The sequence below is a fragment of the Euprymna scolopes genome, chromosome 23 (assembly GCF_053919585.1).
Source record: "Euprymna scolopes isolate OS-2025 chromosome 23, ASM5391958v1, whole genome shotgun sequence".
NCBI lineage: Eukaryota > Metazoa > Mollusca > Cephalopoda > Sepiida > Sepiolidae > Euprymna > Euprymna scolopes.
Genome location: NC_136504.1, coordinates 104,631,845 through 104,653,542, shown reverse-complemented (window position 1 = coordinate 104,653,542; position 21,698 = coordinate 104,631,845). Strand labels below are relative to the sequence as shown.

General features: G+C 30.1%; 1 long non-coding RNA gene across 1 annotated transcript; it reads right to left on the bottom strand.

The window, feature by feature from the left end:
• Positions 1-723: 723 nt before the first annotated feature.
• Positions 724-20,681, bottom strand: LOC145246112 (uncharacterized). The gene is made up of 3 exons (XR_013863096.1): positions 20,574-20,681; positions 5,458-5,602; positions 724-3,548 (listed from the first exon to the last, which is right to left on the bottom strand). It is a non-coding gene; the product is annotated as an uncharacterized LOC145246112 (long non-coding RNA).
• Positions 20,682-21,698: the final 1,017 nt, after the last annotated feature.

The window sequence follows — 21,698 nt, the reverse complement described above, 5'->3', positions numbered from 1 at the left end:
GTTAAAAGAACAATATCTTACATCCACTAGATAACACATGACACGTTTTAATATATTATCTCCTCCAATATAAACCAATATACAACAGTATAAGTTACACGTCAATATCATGTCCTCCTAGCTAAACAACATACATACGATTTATACGTTTATTATCTGTCTGTTAAAAGAACAATATCTTACATCAACTAGATAACACATGACGCGTTTTAATATATTATCTCCTCCAATATAAACCAATATACAACAGTATAAGTTACACGTCAATATCATGTCCTCCTAGCTAAACAACATACATACGATTTATACGTTTATTATCTGTCTGTTAAAAGAACAATATCTTACATCCACTAGATAACACATGACACGTTTTAATATATTATCTCCTCCAATATAAACCAATATACAACAGTATAAGTTACACATCAATATCATGTCCTCCTAGCTAAACAACATACATACGATTTATACGTTTATTATCTGTCTGTTAAAAGAACAATATCTTACATCCACTAGATAACACATGACACGTTTTAATATATTATCTCCTCCAATATAAACCAATATACAACAGTATGACTTATGAAATTGTACATGACTAATTATTAAACTTTAAAAAAATCTGAATATTTATTAATTAAACAGATTAATAAATATTTATTAATCTGTTTAAGGACTCCTTAAACAGATTAATAAATATTCAAGGAAAACAGAACACATGAATAAAGTAACAAAATGTATTGACGAGAGCATACAAAAGTGAGGGTTGTTCATCCAGGTTAGTGCACCAGATATCAGCTCCTGCCTTATACCTTTGTTTTTCAGTATTTATTGTGTATGGATCAGTTCATTTATAGTGAACACAGGAAGTCCGCCACGCCATAGTCGTACTTAATAATTTTATCATATTTCTATTATAATTCATGCATGTTATCATGTAGAGTTATTTTAGAAATGTTAAAGAATTATAAACCAAATATTTTCTAACTTGAAAAAGCTTTTACTATTTGATAATCTACCGTGCTATACAGGGTTTGTACAGATTTTCACGGACTTTTCAAAGTTTTTCAAGACCTTCTCCAGATAAAATTCAAAGTTTCAAGACAAAATTTGGGGGTTGTTTTACAATCCACAGTGATCCAAAAACTTCACGTCGCCATTGGAGTGTCTGAACTGCGCAAATTATATTTTAAAGGGGGGGGGGAATTTCTGTTTATAAAGACCGTCACTACTCCTCTCCTCTTGTACCCCCCCTCAAATTAAATTATAAATGAAAGCAAAAATAGAGGAAGATCTAAATCCTCACAAAGGGACATAACTCTTGTATTCTACAATACTACTATGCAATTTCAGAAAACTGTATTTTTATTTTATTTTCAATATTAAAAAAATCTTTTTAACGATATTTTTTATTAATACTTAAATAATTTAATAGTATTTATTTAGATTTTATTTTAAATATTTCGACACAAATTTTTACTGGACATAAAGGATAAATCTTTCAAGGCCTTTTCAAAACATTTCCCATATTTTCAAGAATTTTTCAAGGTAATAATAGAAATAAGGTCTTTAAAGGCTAAAGTAAAAATTCAAGGGCTTTTCAAGTCAGTGCAAACCCTGCTATAACACAACTAAATACAAATATATTCATTTGTAATGTTTTGTTCTGTCTCTACTTATTACATTTATCTCTGAGAGTATTTTTAACAATAGACATAGGCTCTTTTATGACTGCTATCTATATTTCGCTACAGCTTGGTCTCATAGATGAATGATGTGGTTTGTCTCCTGTATGTGTCTGTATATGCTGCAACAAATTTGACTTCTGTGTAAAAGAAGAGCCACATACTTCACAAGAATATGGTTTGAATCCCGGATGTGTTTTCATATGCTGCAATAAATGTGCCTTCTGTGCAAAAGAAGAACCACATACTTCACAATTATGTGGCTTTTCTCCTGTATGTGTTCGCATATGCTGCAATAAATTTGCCTTCTGTCTAAAAGTAGAACCGCATACTTCACAAGAATATGGTTTCTCTCCTGAGTGTGTTTGTATGTGATTCGACAAACTTGACTTTTGTGTAAAAGAAGAACCACATATTTCACAACGATGTGGTTTTTCTCCAGTATGTATGCGTATATGACGAAACAAAGATGAAGTCGTTGTAAAAGAAGAACCACATACTTCACAACGATGTGGTTTCTCTCCTGTATGCGTTCGCATGTGGTGTAACAAATTTGACTTCTGTGTAAAAGAAGAACCACATACTATACAAGAATGTGGTTCATCACCTGTATGTGTTTTCATATGATTCAATAAAGTTGCCTTCCTTGTAAAAGAAGAACCACATACTTCACAATGATGTGGTTTGTCTCCCATGTGTGTTTGCAAATGTTGCAACAAAGTTGATTTCTGTTTAAAAGAAGAACCACATATTTCACAAGAATGTGTTTTTTCTGTCATATGTGTTTGAATATGCTGCAGCAAATTTGACTTCTCTGTAAAGGAAGAGCCACATAGATCACAAGAATGTGGTTTTTCTCCAGTATGTATGCGCATATGACGCAACAAAGCTGACTTCGTTGTAAATGTAGATCCACACACTGCACAAGAGTGTAATTTTTTGTCTGTATGTGTCCGCATATGTTGCAACAAATTTGACTTCCATGTAAAAGCAGACCCACATGCTTCACAAGAATGTGGCTTGTGTACCGTATGTTCTTTCATATGATTCAATAAATGTAACTTATGTGTAAAAGTTAAATCACATAATTCACAAGAATGTGGCTTGAGTACAGTATGTTTTTGCGTATATTGTAACAAATTTGACTTCTCTGTAAAAGAACCACATACTTCAGAAGAATGTGGTTTGTCTCCTGTATGTCTTTTCATATGAGATAACAAATTCGCCTTCCGTTTAAAAGAAGAACCACATATTTCACAATTATGTGGTTTTTCTCCTGTATGTGTTTGAATATGTTGCAACATACCTGATTTTTGTGAAAAAGAAGTACCACATACTTCACAAGAATATGGTTTGTCTCCTGTGTGTGTTCGAATGTGATTCAACAAAGTTGCCTTCTGTTTAAAAGAAGAACCACATATTTCACAAGAATGTGGCTTGTCTGCCATATTTGTTTGCCTATAATGCTACAAATGTGACTTCTGTTAGAGAGAACAACCAGATACTTCACAGGAAGCAGGTCAGTCTTCGCAAGTCTTCCATAATGTTTAACTTTGCACCAAGAAAAAATGACTTTGCAGGAAAAAGTCAGATAAAAACAAATCCAATAATGTTGTGTTTTTCCTTTTGTTTCTGCTTCCTCTTCACTTTGAAATGTTTTGATATTTTTTGACCAAATGTAATTTGATGACAAAAAAACATGGTTGACAAGACTACAATTTCTCTACTTCTAGAAATTTCAACTTCAGGAAATTTATATAAAGAACTTCTCAAATATTGTAAAACGTTTGCATATTTCAAGTCAACAAATGAATGGAAATTCGTTCAAATTCAATGATGGATATCGTTTGATTGCTGTATATTCTGCAAATATAAACATTACAAAAATACATTTTATGTGTTGTAAGATTGAATTTCACATGTTTATTCTTAGTAAACACTTTTTTATTGATGAATTCAAAATAAAGTACATATATTTTTATACAATACTGGTCTGTTAAAAAAAATGAATGTTATTTTTTCAGATATTAAACAAAAAATAATCAATGACATACAAAATATGGCAATACATTTTTTATGTAATATAAACTAAACTCCATTTTCTGCTGCATCAGTTTTCCTGTTATAATTATTTGTTCACAATCGAATTCTCTTACCCTACCTTGTTTTAATTGCCTTTATTTAACCCTTAACCATTCTTGTTTTAATTGCCTCTATTACACCCTCGACACTTCTTGTTTTAATTGCACCTATTACACCCCTGATCATTCTGTTTTTAACTGTCTCTGTTACAATAAACCCTCTCTACCATCCATAGCAATGGCCAACGACTCTTTATCTGAGAGTCCATCTTTCAAACTCCTTGCCCTTTTCTTGTGAAGTATGCTTTATTGTTATTTTCCTTGCAAGTGCTCATCTATAGCCCCCCTCACCAAACTTTTATGAGAAACACTCGTCTAGCTGAAAACATTATCAATAATTTCCCCCACTCTTTATCTTTGCCTAAACCTAACCATAGCTTCCATGAACAAAGCTTCTTTCTCTCTTCCATTTGCCTGCTTTCCAGCTGATTACAATATGGTCATCTTCAAGTCCAACGTAAACAAGTTCTTTATTATCCGTTCTCCTTAAGTAATCTATTTTCTAAATTTCCACTACTAATAATTACTTCAATATTGTCCGATTGACTACTGTACACTCTTTAACCTTTATCCTGGAGTGGCCTCTGGGCCTTGATAAATGGTGACACCTATGTAAAAAAAAAACTCTACACTGTTGGTCTTTGAAATGTTTCGATATATTTTTTCAAATTTAATTTGATGAAAAGAAAAAAGATTCATGGGTATATACAAGATTATAATTGCTTTGCTTCTAGAAATTTCAACTTAAAAGAATTTATATGAAAGACATTTCAAATATGTAAAAACATTTACAAATATTTCAGTTCAACAAAGGAATACAGATCCATTCATAATAGACATGTATGATACAACAATGTTGTGTTTATTTTCTTCTGTGGTTCTTTTTGTTATTGAATATTCGTCTCTGAAATGTTATATATTTTCACACGCTTCAATAGACTATGATTTCTTTACTTCAAGAAATTTCAACTCCAGGTAATATATATGATATATTGCAGATATATATTATATTGCAATAATATTGATATAAATGATATTGATATTGCAACTTATTGATATATGATATTTATATTGCAATAATATTGATATATAATATGATATTGCAAATATTGATATATATGATATTGCAATAATATTGATGATATTGCAATAATATTGATATATGATATGATATTGCAATAATATTGATATATATGATATTGCAATAATATTGATATATGATATGATATTGCAATAATATTGATGTATGATATATGATATGATATTGCAATAGATGTATGATATGATATTGCAAATATGTTTTAAATGTTTATTTCTTTCAAGTAAACAATGAAATGAATATCTACTCAAATTCAACAATGGATTTATTTTGATTGCTATAGATTCTGCAAATAAAAACAAATGTTAAAAAATACATTTGATGTAGTAAAAATCGAATTCCTTATATTGCTTTGTATTAAAATCTCCACAAAGTTGTTATTGATTAAATTCAAAACATAAAAAGTATTTCTGTTCACAAAATGAATAAATTTTCTCTTTCCGATATTTAACTGAAATATCTGTAATAATTGAAATAAAAAATCATTACATAATGACATATTGGACATCGGCATAAAAGAAGAACCACATACTTCACAAGAATATTGTTTGTCCCCTATATGTGTCTGCATATAACGCAATGTGTACTTCTGCATAATGCACATGATACAACCATGTTGCTGTCACTTTCTTTGAGTTTCATTTTAGTTCACATATTTCTTTTGATTGCTTCAGATTCTGCAATATAAAAAAATTGTTTATGTAATAAAAATTGAATTTCTTATTAATTCTTATTAAAAACTTTAATTCATTATTGATAAAATTCAAAATAAAATCTTGCCTTTGAGTTCACTGGCTACATGTTTTAGCTGCCCTACTCTTGTGCAATATTTTCACTGTCTGCAGGCGATGTTTGACTTTTGTATGCATTCGAATATGACTCAACGAATATGATTTATGAGTAACCCCCCACATATTCACAAAAATATAGTTTGTCCCCATCTATAGGTTAGCAAATGACTCAACAAATGTACATTCTACATAAAACAAAAGCTACATATTCACAAGAATATGGTTTGCCTCTTTTTTTTTTGTTTTATTTTACTTCAGTCGAAGTTCTCAGAAATCAAGGGACCCCCTGCCCGGGGCTAACACTTGAACTCTATATGAGATACATAGATATTCGAATGTTCCATTTATCTTCTTTATCTCTCAAACACTGAGTTAGTAAAGAAATTGAGAACATAATTTTCCTCTCCCCAATTAACGATTTTCATATATTGTAGTATATCTTTCGTTTTGGTCTCTTGGTCTTACTGGATTCCAGGACAAGAATTTATCTAGTCTGGTGGAGTATCCAGCTTTGTGCTATTACTTGATGTAATATTACTTGGAGAAGGTGCACTATTCCTTCAAAAAGCTAATGTGGGTTAGCCATAGTGAGGAGATCTTATTTGGACAGCGAATACTATGTGATTTTGAATATTTGGTCAGGATTTACTTTTATGGAAAAAGTATCCTCATGTCAGGTTGTTCTAACAAACCCCTGTACAGACAGACCTTAGACACTCGAGGACAGTGTCTAGTAGGAATTCAAGTTCTCCCCTGTATGTTTTTATATATATCGTAACAAATTTTACTTTTTGTACAAGAAGAACCACATACTTTACAAGACAGTAGTTTGTTCCTTTGTTTTGGTTTTATTTCAGTTCAGTCAAAACTGACTTTTACACAAAGGAAAAATAGAATATTGTTTATATCGTCTATTCGCATATTTGATTTACGTATACAGAAAGCATATATAATAATACACGTATATGATACAACAATGTTGTGTTTCTTTTTTTCTGTAGTTTTGCTTGTTATTGATTGTTATTGCTTGTTATTGATTGTTATTCATTGTCATTGATTGTTATTCACTGTTATTGATTGTTATTCATTGTTACTGATTGTTATTGCTTGTTATTGATTGTTACTGATTGTTATTGCTTGTTAATCATTGTTATTGGTTTTTATTGCTTGTTATTGATTGTTATTGCTTGTTACTGATTGTTACTGCTTGTTCTTGATTGTTATTGCTTGTTCTTGATTGTTATTGATTGTTATTGCGTGTTATTGATTGTTATTCATTGCTATTGCTTGTTATTGATTGTTACTGATTTTTATTGATTGTAATTGCTTGTTATTCATTGTTATTGCGTGTTATTAATTGTTATTGATTGTTACTGATTGTTATTGCTTGTTATTGCTTGTTATTGATTGTTATTCATTGTTATTGCTTGTTATTGATTGTTACTGATTTTTATTGATTGTTATTGCTTGTTATTGCTTGTTATTGATTGTTATTGATTGGTATTCATAGTTATTGATTGTTATTCATAGTTATTGCTTGTTATTGATTGCTATTCGTTGTTACTGATTGTTATTGCTTGTTATTCATTGCTATTGCTTGTTATTGCTTGTTATTGCTTGTTATTGATTGTTATTGCTTGTTATCGATTGTTATTGCTTGTTATCGATTGTTATTGCTTGTTATCGATTGTTACTGATTGTTATTGCTTGTTATTCATTGTTATTGCTTGTTACTGATTGTTATTGATTGTTACTGATTGCTATTGCTTGTTATTGATTGTTATTGCTTGTTACTGATATTTATTGCTTGTTACTGATTGTTATTGCTTGTTTATTCATTGTTATTGCTTGTTACTGATTATTGCTTGTTATTGATTGTTAATTATTGTTATTCATTGTTATTGCTTGTTGCTGATTGTTATTGTTACTGATTGTTATTCATTGTTATTGCTTGTTACTGATCATTCTTGCTTGTTATTGATTGTTATTGCTTGTTACTGATTGTTATTTATTGTTATTCATTGTTACTGATTGCTATTGCTTGTTATTGTTATTGATTGTCATTGCTTGTTATTGATTGTTATTGCTTGTTATTGATTGTTATTCATTGTTACTGATTGTTATTCATTGCTATGTCTTGTTATTGATTGTTATGCTTGTTACTGATTGTTATCGATTGTTACTGATTGTTATTGCTTGTTATTGATTGTTATTGCTTGTTACTGATTGTTATTGATTGTTATTGCTTGGTGCTGATTGTTATTCATTGTTGGTTTCTGAAATGTTATATATTTTCATGTCATGTGCTTCAATAGACTATGATTTCTTTACTTCCAGAAATTCTAATTCCAGGTAATATATATGTGATATATTGCAGATATATATGATATTGCATATATTTTAAAATATTTACATGTTTCAAGTCAACAAGAAAACGAATATCCATTCAAATCCAATGATGTATTTCTTTCGATTGCTGCTGATTCTCCAAATAAAATTTTTTTTAAATATATTTGATTTGGTAAAATAAAATTATCTTGATTCTTATTAAAATCTCAACAAATTCATTACTGATTTTCTGTTAACAAAATGAATGAATTTTCTTTCAGATATTTAATTGAAATATCTGTAATTACAATAGAAAAATGCGAGCATGAAAAATAATATGGTTAAGTAAGTAAAGGATTAGTTGTTAAAACTGGAAAAGAAAAGGACAAGATATTCTAGTAAAAATGTAATAAATTTATAACTTAAAATATTCCAGCATTAAGAATTAAGTATATAATGTTATAAATTGAATTAAAAAAAATTCTTAATGCTGCAATATTATAAGTTATAGATTTATTATATTTTTTACTAGAATATCTTTTCCTTTCCTTTCCAGTTTTAACAACTAGTCCTTTACTTTTCCATGTTTAAGCTTGACCATATTACTTTTCATGCTCGCATTTTTCTATTGTGATTCATGATTTTTCCAGGCTTCCAATGAATTCACTTGTTCTTTGTTTAATTTCAGTTTTATTTTTTGTCCCCATAAACACATATTCAGTAACAACGTATGGCACTCGTCTGCTTTCAATAAAATCCTCCAATTATCTCCCTTTCATGCTTTAATTCTGTTTCACTTGTTACTTCTCTTTTCATGTCAGCAGTGAATTAGTAGCAACAGTAGTCACTGAAGCAACATGGTTGCTATAGTAACCAGTCATAAAAAACGCCGCTCACCTCGTTACATATTTTATGATTTTGAACGGCAGTAAATTCATCATAACTTTTGTTTTACTGAACGAAAATTTAAAATGTTTTTTTCGCAATATAGCTGAGAAGGTGATCTATAAACTGTAATAATTGTTTGAAATTTGTTCGAAAAATGGGTGAGTGGTGAAGCTTCAATGCAGTTCTAAATGACTAACTTAACGATATATTCAAACAATATTGTGTTTTAATAACTGAAATAAAAAATCATTACTAATAATAATGGTAATTATTTTTTTCATGTAATATAAAATAAGGAATGATGTTTTTTTGCATTAAAAAATACACATTTTATTGATTTTTTTTACTACCAGTTAGAGTTTTTTTTTAAATTACATTTTCACCCCAAACAAAGCACATTGCCACTTTGGTGTAGGGGGCTACTATCAGGGGCAACAACTACTGGGGTACTATGTGGGGATTTGGGCAGCAAGATGTTGGTTCACGTTGCACTTGAACTTCTGCACGTCAGTACAGTTGGGGAAGCAGGGACCTGGAATGGAATTCCAAAGTCTAGCGGTTCTGGGGAAAAAACTACTGGAGTAGAAAGATCTTTTACATCTAGGGATCTCTACAGTGTGGAGGTGGGATTTAGCAGCCTGTCGGGTTTGTCGAGTAGTTTAGGCCAAAGGGTTTTAAAGATGTACTTTCAGATAAAGAGTCGTTGGCCATTGCTATAGGTGGTAGAGAAGGTTTCTTGTAATTATTGAATGAAACTAGTTTAGTCTTGGCGGCATTGAATGTGACCATCCATTTTTGTGCCCATTCCACTACAGATTGGAGGTCATCGTCTAGTGTTTCTGCCATTTCTTTAGATATGTGTTCATTTAGCACATTTCGTTTATCAGTTTGACAAATGTTTCCCAATGTAAACAATTAAACAAATCTTTAATATGGCTTTCTTCAGTTATTTTAACTTATTGGATGCACAAAAATGTTGAATTTACAAAACTTAAGCAGACAACGTTATCAGATTAGGAAGATTTAGACCAAACATATTTTGCGATTTGGTTTATAAATCTTCTCTAGTAAAATAGATCATCCTGATTTTTTCCGATTTATCATTGTTTTTATGATAGACTAGCAGGGGTGCCCGGCTTTACCTGGCTAAAAAGACAAAAAAAAAGTTTCGAGAGGGAGGTAGACTCGAACCCAAAGCCTTTTGGTGAATAGCCTGATGACTTAGCACGATACTACGAGGGCAGGGAATTGAGGACAGTTGAAAATAAACATTAAAAAAAAGCAGATGGTTGAACATCATGTTGTTTTCTAGGACAAACATCACGCCATAATAGTAGTAGTAGTAGTAGTAGTAGTAGTAGTAGTAGTAGTAGAGAAAATGAAATCACAGCGCGAATTTTGTAACATAAAAGGCGCTGAAATAAAAGACATTTATGATGTCGTTTCGTAAATCGGACATATTATAATCTAGACAGTATATAAAAAGTTCTAAGAAACTATGAGCCCCTCACGACCGACTCCCCACAAAAAAGCCTTTGGCAGACATACGAAAAAAATGAACACACACACAAACATTTTCACTTTTATATGATGGATTATATTGCCGCCTTATCTGCATAATCTGCAATGTTATATATTTTCACGTCATTTGCTTCAATAGACTATGATTTCTTTACTTCCAGAAATTTCAACTCCAGGGAATATATATGATACATTGCCGATATATATGATATTGAAATAATATTGATATAAATGATATTGATATTGCAACTATTGACATATGATATTGATATTGCAATAATATTGATATAAATGATATTGATATTGCAACTATTGATATATGATATGATATTGCAATAATATTGATATAAATGATATTGATATTGCAACTATTGATATATGATATGATATTGCAATAATATTGATATAAATGATATTGATATTGCAATAATATTGATATATGATGATATTGATATTGCAACTATTGACATATGATATGATATTGCAATAATATTGATATAAATGATATTGATATTGCAATAATATTGATATATGATGATATTGATATTGCAACTATTGACATATGATATGATATTGCAATAATATTGATAATGATGATATTGATATTGCAAAAATATTGATATATGATATGATATTGCAACTATTGATATATATGATATTGATATTGCAATAATATTGATATAAATGATATTGATATTGCAACTATTGATATATGATATTTATATTGCAACTATTAATATATGATATTGATATTGCAATAATATTGATATATATGGATATTGCAATAATATTGATACATGATATTGATATTGCAATAATATTGACATAAATGATATAGATATTGCAATAATATTGATATAAATGATATAGATGTTGCAATAATATTGATATAAATAATATATATATTGCAATAATATTGATATATATGGATATTGCAATAATATTGATACATGATATTGATATTGAAATAATATTGATATAAATGATATATATATTGCAATAATATTGATATATATGGATATTGCAATAATATTGATACATGATATTGATATTGCAATAATATTGATATAAATAATATTGATATAAATGATATTGATATTGCAATAATATTGATATAAATGATATTGATATATGATATTGATATTGCAAAATATATTGATATAAATAATACTGATATAAATAATATTGATATAAATAATACTGATATAAATAATATTGATATAAATGATATTGATATTGCAATAATATTGATATAAATGATATTGATATATGATATTGATATTGCAAAATATATTGATATAAATAATACTGATATAAATAATATTGATATAAATAATACTGATATAAATAATACTGATATAAATGATATTGATATAAATGACATTGATATAAAAAATATTGATATAAATAATACTGATATAAATAATATTGATATAAATATTGATATAAATAATATTGATATAAATGATATTGATATAAATAATATTGATATAAATGATATTGATATAAATAATATTGATATAAATAATATTGATATAAATGATATTGATATAAATGATATTGATATAAATGATATTGATATAAATAATATTGATATAAATGATATTGATATAAATAATATTGATATAAATAATATTGATATAAATGATATTGATATAAATGATATTGATATAAATGACATTGATATATATATATATGATGTATGATAATGCAGATATTTTAAAACGTTTGTCTTTCAAGTCAGCAACAAAATGAAAATCCATTCAGAATTCTTTTGATTGCTGCTGATACAGCAAACATAAAAATTAAAAAAGTACTTTTCGTGTGGTAAAATGGAATTTGTTTATCCTTATTAAAAGTTTTACTAATATATATATATATATATATATATATATATATATATATTGCAGATATATATGATATGATATTTAAAAAATATTTATGCCTTTCAAGTCAACAAACGAATGAATATCCATTTAAATCCAACATTGCTGCAGATTCTGCAAATATAAACATAAAAATACATCGCATGCAATAAAATTGAATTCCTTATGTTTATTCTTCTTAAAAATTTTACTAATTCATTACTGATTAAATTACAAATAAAATGCGTACATTTTCATACAATACTGTTAAAAAAAGGAATGAATTTTGTTTTTTTTTTCAACTAAAAACTATTAATCCATGACATACAAAATAATTCAAAATAAATTCTTAATGTAGTATAATATAAAGAATGAATTGCTTGTGTTAAAGAATATTTGATTACAATTAACACATTAGCGTTTGCCAGTTGGACAATGTTTCCTAAAGCATTTTTTTTCTATTGCTCTCTTATCAGATTATCCTGATATTCTATTTTAAACGACCTCCCTGATAAAATTGCATCCGAAATGGGTACATTTGTTGATGACAACACACTCTTTAGTAAATATGAGGGAAAATGTTTTGATAAGCTTCAGGGCTTGACCTTTACTCCTGATCTGAAATGGAACATGTACATTAAATTTGTCGCCAAGGCCGCTGGAAAAATAGTAGGATCCTTCTATCGATCCAGTAGATATTTTACTGCTGATGCACTTCTCTATCTATATAAGAGCCATGTACGTCCAAGGATGGAGTACTGTTGCCACATTTGAGCAGGAGCTGCTGGAAAGGACCTGTCCTGCCTTGATAGAGTTCAAAATAGACTTCGTAGCTTCATAGATGTCCTTTTCTCTTCTCTGCAACCTCTATCTCACAGAAGAGATGTTGCGAGTTTGTCTCTGCTTTATCGTTATTTTCATGGCAAGTATTCGACTGAGCTTCAATCTATTGTCCCCTCTTGTCAAACTTTCACAAGAAACACTCGTCTAGCTGAAAACACTATCAATAATTCCCCTCACACTTTATCTGTGCCTAAACCTAAACGTAGATTCCATGAAAAAAGCTTCTTTCTTAGAACTGCACGCCTGTGGAACTGTCTTACATTCTCCTGCTTTCCAGCTGACTACAATCTGGTTGTCTTCAAATCCAACTTGAACAAGTTCTTGATGAGCTGTTCCACTTAGTTAACAAATTTTCCTAATTTCTATTACTAACAATTACTATATTGCTCAATTGATTACTATACACTCTTAACCCTTATCCTCGAGTGGTCTTGGGCCTTGGTAAGTGGTGATGCCTATGTAAAAAAAAAGGAATGGACACATATTCAAAGCAATGGTTGAAAATTAGTAACCCTAAATAGAGTACGGCACAATCACGTTGACACACCAGTTCTTGCCAGATCACCGAAGTTAAGCAACGTTGAGCCTGGACAGTACCAGGTGAGTGACCATTTGGGAAGGCAAGGCACTATATGTATCGGGAGGTAAAATATCAGGTTGATAAACTGGCACATTCTATCCACTACAGGGTAGATGAGCTTCTCTTAAGCCGTGGAAGTCAACCCATCTAGTGATGGCGTCACAATAAAATAACCTTGATAAACCCTGGCAAAGCATCAAGTATTCAGCTACCGACAATATTTGAATTTACGCTACAAACTCGTGTAGTGAGTTCAATCTCGGCTACAGCCACATGTTATATTACTTACATTTTTTTAACTTATTGGCTAGACAAAAATGTTCAGTTATAAAAATTAGGCAGAAAAAAGGTATAGGATTAGGTGATTTAGAATATGGATTGGACGAAACTATCTGACTTGCTAAATTTAGCTCCAAATTTAATTTGTCTATTTGGAAATTTGGTTGTTGTAGAGATATTTTTACAATTTTAACCCAACCTGCTGTACCATTTTTTTCTATTATAATTACTTGTTCATGATTAAATTATTACTTAATCAGCTGTTTATCTTCTCTAATAAAACTAGTAATTCTAACCTTTAAATTTGTCATCGTTTCTAATGGTAGGGTTTTCTCTCACAAGATAACCTACTTGAAGAACTGTCCTTTGCATTGTAGTCCAATATTTACTATTATAACTTTTGTCATCTAAATTCTTGCTTAAGAATCAGCTTATCTATTGATATTGGTTTTGTAGTTTACACTAATGTACTACAGTATGGCATTAAAGTACTAAAAATGACTTTTAATTCGGAGTAGGATCAAATGGTTTAAAAATACACTCTCCCGTTTTAGGGACAAAATATTTTCTGACAAATTTAGTTTGTTGTATTTGTATTATTTTGATTCATTAGACTGCTGTTCTCATATTGAGTGTGATTTTCACAACGTTTTGGTCGATGTAACCTCTGACCTTCTTTAGGTGTATCTTGTCGAACTCAGGAATGTTTCTGTTGAACTTGGGAATTTGGACAGAATTTCGAGTGGAACCCTTTATTTACTTCACAGGGGTAACATACTCTTGTTTCGACAGCCATGACTGGATAGAGGTCCTAAGTAACTCGCAATTGTATTTTTCGGTTGCCCACATTGAGGATTGAACCTTTAAACTTCAGGAGTATATCAGCTTTTACAACTGATTTTTCCAAGTACTTTAACCATTGCACCATGGGTCCTTGCGCAAGGTGCATGGGAAATAGAATCATGGGTTTCATATCACCACATGCTATCCTCAGGTTGTTAAGGATGATGTGTTTTTTGGAGGGAAAACTGATGAAAACAAGGTGCCCAGTATCCCAATAGAACAAAAACATTTCCTCTCTATGATAATCACAAGAGTTTATCTTCTATGACTTAAAAACATAAAAGAAAAAGGTGAAAGTTTACTCGTTGAAAAAAAAAAATCAGAAATTTCCATACTTCCAGATGATTGTTATAAGTAACATTTAAATAGCATCGAAACTGCATTATAAACATGGATAGTGACCTTAAAATAGATAAAGAGGTAATCCGTTCTCCTATGTACCTCATTCACAAAATATAATCATTTCTTATCTATAATATAAAAGGCAAAATGTGTATGTGTGTGTGTGTGTGTGTGTGTGTGTGTATCTTGGAACATGACGAAACCAGTATAATTTTAAACCTCGATCTTTCAGACGACAAATATAAAAAAAATAGCCAAAAACATTAATTCCTTCACTCTCAACTCAGCAGTTTTTATACAAGGAGGGGTTGCTTTTTTTTCATCTACATTTTCGCAAGTCATTGTCTCCTTTAGATTGACTAGCCTTAATTCCAATGTTGGCGACTTCCAGTTGCGCCGTGGATGCATCCGTTAAGACATTACATCTTTTTCACCTTCTTTTTCTCCTTTGCATTACATGTTCGAGCCAACTTGCCTACTACCACTTTTTTTTTAACACCTCTCTCCAAACGTGTTGCCTACCGTGGGTTTGATCCCCCCCCCCCCACTACCACCTTTTTTTTTGAGGTATTCCTTACTACACCATTTCGGCACACCCGGGCAACGCCAGATACCCTTGCTAGTTATAGTGTTCCATGTACTTTACCCTTTTGCTTTGAAATTGTTCATAGCATTACTCTTCTTGTTGCACTGGGTTTACCTGCAATCTACTTTGTGAATCTACTAAATATTTTGTTTTTTCTACAAACATCATCAAAGTTCGTTTTGATGATGGTAAAAAACAATTGACGTTAGAGGCAAGTACACACGTCAAGAGAAAATGGAGGCAAGAAACTTTCTAGTAAAAGTAGCAATATTGGGTGAAACTGGTAAAGAACAAGTAAAAAAAAAGTTACTAACAAACCAGAGTTTTGGTATTTCATCTCGTTTGGAAAACACTGTTTTCATAATCAAATGAGTGCATTCTCTTGCCTTACCAAAACTTCTACAATACTAACAGTGACTGTTACAAGTGTTCTCCACTACGGATCTTGACTAGAGAGTGGAAGCGTAACCAGGCCTTATTCGATTTTCATGGAAACTACCTTCAGTCATAGCTAGAAGGAAAAAACGTTCATAAAATAAACAGGTGGGATAATAATAATAATAATAATAATAATAATAATAAGAAGAAGAAGAAGAAGAACAACAACAACAACAAGGATGGAATACTGTTGCCATATCTGGGCAGGAGCTGCCAAAAACAGCCTATCATGCCTTGACAGAGTACAAAATAGACTTCGTGGTTTAGTGGGGGGATGCCCTTTTCTCTACCCTGCAACCTCTCTCACACAGAAGAGACGTTGCGAGCCTATCCTTGTTTTATCGTTATTTTCATGGCAGGTGCTCGTCTGAACTCCAATCCCTGGTCCCCCCTCGCCAATCTTTCACGAAAAACACCCGTCTAGCTGAATCCACTGTGAAAAATTTCCCCCACTCTATATCTGTGCCTAAATCAAAACGCGGATTCCATGAACAAGGCTTCTTTCTTAGAACTGCACGCCTGTGGAACTCTGTTCCGTCTGCCTGCTTCCCTCCGGACTACAACTTGGATGTTTTCCAGTCCAATGTTAACAAATTCCTAATGAACCGCCCCCCTAATTAAACACTTCATCAAATCTCCACACTAACGTAATGTACTTGCAATAACCCTTATCCCTGAGTGGCTTCCGGGCCTTGATAAGTGGTGATCACTGTGTAAAAAAAAAAAAAAAAAAAACAGAGCTCTACATTGCGAGTGAAACAGTCGCATTTGCGAGTGAAACAGTCGCATTTGCGGGTGATTTTTCAAACTGTCGACTAGAAATAATGAAATGCTTATCTTTTGCCGATTGCATTTCTTTCACTGACAATCTTCCAAAGCTCACTACTGAGTGAAAAATATCTTTTCAATTTTTTTTTTTTAATAAAACGAACAAAGTTAAATTATGTAAACAATAAAAGTTTAATAGAACAATATACTCTTTTTTTTTTTTTTTAACAAAGGCTGTTTAAAAAATATTTGAAGTAATTAGAATGTTTATACCTTCAAGTATCAACATAAAATTTGTTGTATATTTAGAATTACACTTATTAAAAAAATACAGAAAAATCTTTATGATGTACATACTCGTCACAGAACGAAGATGTCATATTCTAAAATTCATGTGGGTTTGGCTAGTAACTTTTCTATTTGGCTAGTAAACGAAAATATTTAATTGCCAAAGGTCAACAAAAGATAAATTTGTCCATAGAGCCCTGAATAATAATAATAATAATAATAATAAACAAGAAGAAATAACAATGAAAAATACAATCCAACGTCGTGTGAAAGTAATATTCAAAAATTAAAATAACCTTAGTATTTTTTAAAGTGATTTTACTGAACCCAAGTATGAAATAACTCTCAAGAAAGAATTTTTGCCACTTAAAATAAATTATGAAATAAATAGGATATTATATTCATAGTTTAACATAAATTGTTTAGTCATCAAGAGACACATGTTCTGTCATCTTTATAACTGATCAGCAAGATTTGGAACTAAAACCCCAGTGACTTCTGTCAAGTGCTCAACCACAAATCACATTAGTAGCAGTGGGAGAGATGTCACACATTATAAATGGCATTGCTTAATATCCGGAAAACTACATATTTGCGGAAAATTTAAATGCGATGTCGTCATTTTCAACATACCTGAAAACCTGCAAAAGTCGTCATTTTAAAGAAAAATGTGAAGTGGAAACTGTGTAAAAATGTACACTTTTTCGTAGCCCCCCCCCCCAGCAAGAAAACGCTACACATATAATGGTTCGATTGTACCCCTGTAGAAAATAAATAATTAGCGCTTCTTCTACACTATTGGGACGAAATTTCAGAAATCGTAATACTGAATTTCACATGAAAACAATGGTATCTACATATTCGTCACTTTTTTTTTTTTTTGATGATTACATCCCAAAATTACGAAAACCGATAAGGTAGAAAATTATTTATTAAAGAAGATCAAAATAGAATTTGATGAAAATGATCGTAAAACACAAGAAAATTAAAAAGGGGGAAGTTAATTTTCCGTTTCGATTTAAACAAGATGGCGGAAATTTTTCACCTGCTAACACGATTAAAGTTGTTTTGTTTAATAATTCAGTAATATTCAGGTAATTCCGACTGCATAATTTGAAAGCTACCATTGTAAATTATTAGAATTGACAAAAGAATTAGTTGAAAGCATTGTTTTTTTTTGTTTTTTTTTTGTTAACTGAAAACTCCATTTATCGACTACGAAATCTTGTTCCAATTCTGTAGAAGCACCAAATAATTAAACAAATCAAAACAACTACAAACAAAGGACACGTTTGCATGAATGCTTAAAAAAAATACTTATGCACATTTACTACGCGAATACTCGTACGCGTATAATGGTTCGTTGTATTAAAAGAAAGAAAGAAAAAAAACATAAAAACAGAAGGCGCGTTTGCATGAATAGTTAAAACTGCAAGGGAGATAACTACATTTACTAAGCGAATACTCAAAAATAATGAAGAGAATTTGGGACGCTGAAAAAGTTCACAACTTATTATTCTTTTAGTTAGAAAAGTTCGTGCTAGTGCACTTACTGATCCGCGCTATTTAAAATCGTATTTCCAAGTTTAATTAAAGTTTTATTTTTTTTTTTATTCAATTGTAAAGTTAAAAGTATAGAATAGGTACAAAACACCCTCCCCTCACCATGTTAAGAATGGCTTTTAAAATAATAACGTTATTATTTCAGCACGAATGCACTAGTAGCGAAAAATTTCTCTGTTAAAAGTGGGTTGTTTATTTTCTTTATGGATTATACTTCCAAAATAAACTAATAAAGTTGTTTTAAAAGTAATAGAAATATATATTTTTTTAAACAGTAATGAAATTAATTGAATTTTACGAGCTCAGTATTTTTCAATTTTTAAACTTTAAAAATCTATCAAAATTTTTATATTGATTCAATTTTTTACGATATTTTCAATGTCAATGTGAAATTTTATGCTCTTTCCAATAAACCGAATATGATATTTTAGACAAACGTTTTTTTTATTCAAGCCCCCCCCCCATTTTCAAGTGTCTATTAAAAAGTAAATAATTAATTTACTCACTCAAGTTTTATATATCACAATTGAAGATAAAAGATCAATAAATAATATATTCAAATTTAAAAAAGAAAGTGTTTTTTTTAGAATTTTACCTGTAAAGTTCGAAGTTTAAAACCTTTTTTTTTTTTAAAAAACCACGTTGTTTATTTCTTTCCTTTGTTATTTTTTAAAATGAAACCTTGGTCCTTGCTCCTTTAATTAAAAAAAAAATAGGGCTTGAATTACATTTTTCGAGTAGTTATAAGCTTGGAAAGACAGGGAGTCGAATGATTTCACGCCTCCCATTTTGAAATGTCTATTAAAAAGTAAATGATTAATTTACTTACCAAAGTGTTATATATCAAAAATTGAAGATAAATGATCAATAAATAATGTATTCAAATTTAAAACAACAAAAAAGTAGTGATTTTTAGAAATTTACTTGTAAAGTCCGAAGTTTAAAACTTTTTTTGAAAAAAAAAAAAAAAACCACGTTGTTTTTTTTTTGTTTTGTTTTTTTTAAATGAAACCTTGGTCCTTGCTCCTTTATTTGAAAAAAAAAAAAAAAAAAAAGGGCTTGAATTACATTTTTCGAGGAGTTATAAGCTTGGAAAGACGGGGTGGAATTATTCAATATTTTTCACGCAATTTCTGACACAGATGCTTACGTTGTGTGAATCCATCCATCGGGGGATAAAGGAACCAACATGAGTGAAGCAAAGCAAATGGTATTATGGTCAAGGAGGTGGGAAGTGGTTAAAAACCTATAAAACAGGTTCTTCCCTTTCCTCCCGAGTCGAATTTTATTTATCGTGGCGACTAGACCAGACCATTTGACTTGTTCCGGCAAGCATTTTTCATACTGTTAATACTAGACCCGGTTGGGGGGTGGAGTCGCTAAAAGAGTATTTCTTTTTGCAACCCTGATGTTTGCCTGCTCGCCTTGAACTGTCGCTCTTCGGCCCATTTTTCCCGACATATTTTACTTTAAACCCTAAACAGTAAAAAATCTGTTTATCTAATTTAAAATTTAAAATATTTTTACGTAGACGATAAAGAAGTTGTTGTTTCCCTATTTTTTTTTTTTTGATAATTGAAACTAAAAAAGCAACCAGTTGTGTACGTTTTAAACAGTTTATTTATTCTAATTATTCGCTTAGTAAATGTAATTATCTCCCTTATATTTTTCGCGTATTCTGCAAATACGACGAAAACGATACTAAATTTATGTAGTAATACTTACTTTTTGTTTTATAATCTGCTTTCGACTGACTGTATCTGCTTTTGTAAAGGAAACGAATTTTGGTAATGCTGTAGATTGGCCTTCCTTTGTTTACAAAGCCATTTGACGGAAGTGACGTCAGACATATTTTTTTTATCTACGGATAGCCAAAACCGTAAAGAATAAACTTTTTTTTTTTTTTTTTATATAAGTTTTATTCAAACCGTCTTTATTTTAACTTAATGGATTGTTTTGTTTATTTATTTTATTAACTGTTTTATTCTTTTTATCAAACAAAAATAGAACTTTTATAATGAAATATATATTATGGACTGTTTTTCAAACATCGAAATTTTAAAATTAAAGTTTTATTTTAAAAAAACGAAGTGTTTTTTCTTTTCGAGATATTTTCCGTTAAATATATTAAAAAAAAATATTATGAAATATCTATAAAGTCTATTTTTTATGTCTGTAAAAGTTTGTTGAAAAGTTCAAATAAAGTTTATAATTTAATTGAAAAAAAAAAACACCTCGTCTTTTTTTTTTTAATGAAACTAACTTTAATTTTAAAATTTCGATGTTTGAAAAAACAGTCCATAATATATACGTCATTATAAAAGTTCTATTTTTGTTTGATAAAAAGAATAAAACAGTTAATGAAAAAAAAACAACAAAAAAAACAGTCCATTAAGTTCAAATAACGACTGTTTGAATAAAACTTATAAACAAAAAAAAAGGTGCATTCTGTACGGTTTTGGCCATCCGTAGATAAAAATATGTCTGACGTCACTTCCGTCAAATGGCTTTGTAAACAAAAGAAGGCCAATCTACACCATTACCCGAAACTCAGCGCACCCACCACGTCCGGTTTGACCCCGGAACATGACGGCAACAGCCGGAGTAAGCCGAGCAGCGTCGGCGATGAAAGCATGACAAGAAAAGAGAAACCTACCTTAAATTTTAAGTTTTATTAACTGTAAAGGAAAATGTTATAACAATATGTTTTTTTTTTATATTGTTTTTTTTTGTTGTGTAAAATGTAACATTTTTTTTTATCCAAGAAAAGGTTCAAAAGTAAGTAAATTCAATACTTTCCAGGAATTTTGTGTTCGTAAAGTTTTTGTTTATATATATATATATATATAT